This window comes from Gorilla gorilla, chromosome 2 (genome assembly GCF_029281585.2).
Source record: "Gorilla gorilla gorilla isolate KB3781 chromosome 2, NHGRI_mGorGor1-v2.1_pri, whole genome shotgun sequence".
Lineage (NCBI taxonomy): Eukaryota > Metazoa > Chordata > Mammalia > Primates > Hominidae > Gorilla > Gorilla gorilla.
Window position 1 is genome coordinate 166249971 of NC_086017.1, and position 5675 is coordinate 166255645.

The following is a 5675-nucleotide window of genomic DNA, read 5'->3' on the forward strand; positions in this document are numbered from 1 at the left end:
AATGTGAATGAATCATATGCACATGTTCCTTGGTATGTGGTGATGGGCATACCAAGGGCTCAAAATCAGCCCTCCCTCCAGGCCAGAATTGGTTCCAGGCTTGTGAATGCAAACTATCCACACAAGTTGTGCTGTGAAACTACCCTCCTTTCCCCTTTCTCTGCGTATTGCCAGTAAAGGAATTTTAGTGTGTTGCTGGGATGAAATACATAATCATCTGGGAGACATGAGGGGATGAGCATATCTCTGTAACTGAGCTTAGTCACATCCTCATACGCGTAGCACGTGCAGCATGTTAGGGAGGGACTTTCCTGCCCGACCGTATCAGCACATGGAACAGTTTAGCCAGGGAATAGGCCCAATTCTATGTTTTGAAATTTAATTTTCAGTCACTCAGCTGTAGTCAATTGAAAAACTGCTTAGTGAGTGACTGTTTTCAAATAATCATTTGGTAATTACAGGGTATTTTTTCTTGAATGAAATTTGGAGGTATAATATTTCTGAGTCGTATTTCTCCCATCATCACAATTAATTATTGCATTTGGCATGTAACAAATATTTAGATGTTTTACCAAATTGTCAGGAGTGGCAAATATCTCATTGTATGACAGTAATGCTACAATTTCAACAAGATGTCCATCATCCTATCCACAACTCACCACCACCACCACTATCAAATGAAGTGACAGATCTATCCAGTTGCCTGATACTCTAGGAGTCATTCTGGATTCTTTCTTCTTTACTTTCAACATGAAAAAGTCGCTAAGTCCTATGGATTTTACCTCAAAAATCTCTCCAATTGCCTTAGATCACTTATTTATTTTTAAAATATCTCTCATAAGAATCACTGTCCTAGCCCTTTAACAGATCTCCTTGCCTCCATCCTTTCCCATCCTCCTCATTCCCATCAATGCAACACAGGCATTATAACGGACACTCTGACTTTATTGCTGCACTGCACAAAATTCCACCATGCCAAAAAGAGTAAACACTTTTCCATCACATGCAAATCTACTGTAAATTCTTGTTTGCATTTTTCTTACCCACTAAACTGTGGATTCCCTGATTACATAATCATTACGTCTTCCGTTTTCTTTGTATCTATAATATTCTACACAGAGTTTTCTTGCTTTTTCATTCAACATTATTTTTCTCATTTGCTTAGCTGCAACTGGTTATTTTGTATTCTGTGTAGTTTAGCTGCAGTTGGTTGGTTTGTTTGGTTGGTTGGTTTGTTGGTTTGTTTAGGGCAGTTGGTTATTTTATATTCTGTGTAGTATTCTATTTTATGAATGTATGACAGTTATCTATCCATTCTCCTATCAATGGACTTTTGTATTGTTTCTACTTTTTTGAAAATTATTATAGACCATGCTGCTACAGAATCTTGCACATATCTGCAGGTTTTTTCTGAGACTGCACCTAAAGGTAAATTTGTTGGGCCGTAAGTCATGTGTTTCTTTAAAAATTCTGGATAATATAAATGTTTTCTAAAATTGTTTACCAAAGTTTACCAAAGTTTAGTTTTTTAAAAACTATGTTGGCCTCTCAAAACTTTTATTAGCCTATAAAATGTAGTGTTTAGAGTTATCGTTTCCTTGGAAATCAATAGCATCTCTGCTGGAAAAAGTTCATTTGCATGGTTTTAAACAAGAATCATTTGTATTGTTAGGTTTCCTACAAATTACTAAACTAATCCATTTTTATCACTACCAGTTTCCAACAAGGGCAAATTTTTCCGAGTTGTGGAATAGCTTGGTCAATGAAAAGTCAACCGAAGGTGCATATCCCAATAGAATCACATAATCTCTGGAGGATCTACTAGCCAGGGATCCGCAAACTACAACCAGTCAGCTAAATCCAATAGAGGTCAGTGGCCCATTTCCGAGCCTACAAGTTAAAAATGATCTTACATTTTTAAGAACAAACAGACATTAAAATGAAGAATAAATAGAAACGACCACAGCACAGGAGATGTGCAGTCTCATTAATTAATAAGTAAATGCCAGCTAAAACTCCAAATAAAACCAAGTCTTACTCACCTGACTTCTTATACACCACTAGTAGAAATATCAATTTAGACACTAGTCAGTGCATGAAGTCTACTAAGCCTTGTGCACCACATTAATTTGCTGTAAATAGAATGTTTTAAACAATAGTAGTGGGTAATAATAAAACACAATGACATTAATTTTAGAAAAGAGTATCAATTTGTACAATCTGCCAGAAGAGGAAAAAAAAGTGTCGTTGTAAAGAACAAAACCAATTATTGGCTGTCTTTTCAGTAGAATTCTGGCCATTGGGTAGCACAAGGGTAGCTAAACTTGCTCTGTATCAAGCCAGGTAATAAATGTTTTAGGCTTTAAGGATGATTTAAGTCTCTGTTGCATATTCTTTTCTTGCCTTTTTTTTTACAACGCTTTTTTAAGGATATATCTATATATTTATACCAATGCCTATCTGTCTATCTATCTATAGGACTGTAGATGGGTCTTTTAAGGTTGTGTTTTCTCATGTTTTTCTCTTGTAAAAACGCAATTAATTTTTTAATATTGATCTTTTATCCAACAATCATATTACTGTCTTATAAATATGAGTAATATTTTGTAGATTACTTTGGTTTTTCAGTATTGATGATCATACTACATAATTTACCAATATTTAATTAGTTATTTCTTCTTTTCTATTCACTTCTCTTCATCTCTCCTTCCTTTTCCTCTCTCTCTCTCTCTCTTTTCCAACTACACCATCCAGGCCTTCTAACACAATACTTACAATTGAACTCATATTTAATTTTAATTTGAAGGTAAAAGAAAACTATCTCTGGTAATTTTTATGTACTACTGCATTCAGTTTACTTTCTTAGGATTTGTTGTTTTCTTTTTCTAACTTTCTAAGTTATATGCTCACCTCATTAAATTTTAGCTTTTTCACTCTAAAATAAAATTATTTAAGGCTACAAATTTTCTGCTATTGATAGATACCTCAATTGACATATATTAATAAGAAATATTTTTATTGCATTCAGTTATAGGTTTCTTCACTTCTGTTATGATTTGCTCTTATGCTTTGATTTATGTGTGTGTGTGTTTCTTTTCTTTCTTTCTTTTTTTTTTGAGACAGAGTCTCACTCTGTCACCCAGGCTGGAGTGCAGTGGCATGACCTCAGCTCACTGCAATCTCCGCTTCCCACATTCAAGCGATTCTCCTACCTCAGTCTCCTGAGTAGCTGGGATTACAAGCACGTGCCACCACACCCATCAAATTTTTGTATTTTTAGTAGAGGGGAGGTTTCTCCATGTTGGCAAGGCTGGTCTCGAACTCCTGACCTCAAGTGATCCTTCCACCTCAGCTTCCCAAAGTGCTGGGATTACAGGCATGAGTTACCACACCTGGCCAATTTATGTGTTATTTTAAGGTGTTTGTGTGCATTGTTTAACAATTTCTAGATGTATATGTGGTTTTATTTTTATTTAATCATGTTAAGGTCCAAAAATGTGTTATGAAAAGTCTTTGAGATTCACTGAAGCTTATTTAATAGTTTGGCATATAATCAATGTTTATAAATATTCCATAGGTGCTTAAAAAATGTATAGTCTCCAATTCTTGGGTGAAATGTTCTATATATTTCTATTGGATTATCTTTTAATATTGTTATCCAGATCTTCTATATCCTTACTGATGTGTGCACTAGATATATCAAATATTGAGAAAGGTGTATTAAAATCACCCATTAACATGGGTGATTTTACCCTTTTAATTCTTATATTATTTTTTGTAGTATTTACTTAAAATTTATGCTACTAGATGTAATCAAGCTTAGAATTTTATCAATGTTATCAGCCTGCTGAATTGATTAATCTCTTTTTTTGGTAAAATTTTAGTTTTATTACAACCTTACTATACCAGCAATCCTTCACTTATATTTGTTTGATATATTTTTTGAACTATTTTACTTTCAACTATGCTATAGCCTTATGTTTTAAGTGTGTCTCTTTTAAACAGAAGACAGCTGGATTTTGTTTATTTGTTTGTTTTATGCCAATCTGTGTCTTCTAACTGGAGAATTTGGTCCAATTATATTTATTGCAATTAATATATTTTGATTTATTTCTAGCATTTTATGTTATACTTCCCATATGTTCTTCTCTAATACTTTTTCTTTTTCTGTCCTCCTTTAGATTGACTTATGTTTAATTTTGTTTTTTCTTTCTGCAAAACTTGACCTTATGCACTCTATTTTTATCTTTTTTGTGGTTGTATTAGTACTTTTTACATACATAATTAACCTAATAAAGTCTAAAGTATACAATTAATCAATATCATTATCCTTCTTTCCAACAACGTAAGTAAGGACTTCATTTTATTTATTTAGCCAGGGTCTCACTATGTTGCTCAGGCTGGTCTCAAACTTGGGCTCAAGTGATTTTCCTGCCTCAGCCTCCTGAGTAGCTGGGACTACAGGTGCACGCCACCAGGCCTGATTGAGTAAAGACTTCAGAGTGCTTTAATTCTAATTAAACTCTCCCAACTTACACACCCCTGTTGTCTGGTTTTTTAGTTGATCTTTTTTATCACCATTCTTTTATTTTTGTTAATGTTTGCTTAGATTTATTTATGTTGTTACTATATTCTTTGCTTATCACTCTTTCTCACATATCAGATCTTCCATAAACTATTATTTTGCTTCCTAAATTCATTCTCAAGAAGTTCCTTTGGTTACAGTCAGTGGTGGGAAGTTTTTCAATTTTTATTTTGAACAGTCTAGCTTGGACTACTTTACCATAGATCTTTAACTTGGAAATACTCAGGCTACACAATTAGTATAAATTCTAGTCCTACATCCGTCCGAAGTCTGGCCAAATCATGAATTCTTACAGAAAGTTTTTGTTGTAAGTTTACCATCCTGAGTCAGGACTGAAAAAAGCAAATATATCTCTGTTTCTTGTGGAAGAGTAGGGGTGAGCAGTGGGAGTTGGGGCTGAGTTTCATTTTTTGTTAGCCCACATTTTCACTTTGCCCTGGACTACACTTTGTATGAAGTCCCTTGGCACTTGCAAGTCCTATTAAAGTGAAAGCTCTAGGTCGCTTAAGTCCAGTGAGGCCTCTTGAAATGGATAGATACCACCAGGACAGCTACTGTTTTCAGCACTCACATATCCTTCTTGATTTTTTTGTCGGTGTTACAAGAAAGACGTCTTGATCCAGACCCCAAAGGAGGGTTCTTGGACCTCTTGCAAGAAAGAATTCAGGATGAATCCATAAAGTGAAATCAAGTTTATTAGGAAAGTAAAGGAATAAAGAATGGCTACTCTATAGGCACAGCAGCAGCATAGGCGGCTTGACTGAGTAAACTTACAGTTATTTCTTCATTATATGCCAAACAAGGGGTAGATTATTCATGAGTTTTCAGGGAAAGGGGCAGAGATTTCCTGGAACTGAGGGTCCCTCCCCTTTTTAAACTATATAGGTTAACTTCTGGATGTTGCTATAGCATTTGTAAACTGTCTTGGCACTGGTGGTAGTGTCTTTTAGCATGCTAATACATTAAAATTTACAAATAATGAGCAGTGAGGACCACCAGTGGTCACTTTCATGGCCATCTTGGTTTTGGTAGGTTTTGGCTGGCTTCTTTACAGTATCCTGTTTCATCAGCACAGTCTTTCTGACCTATA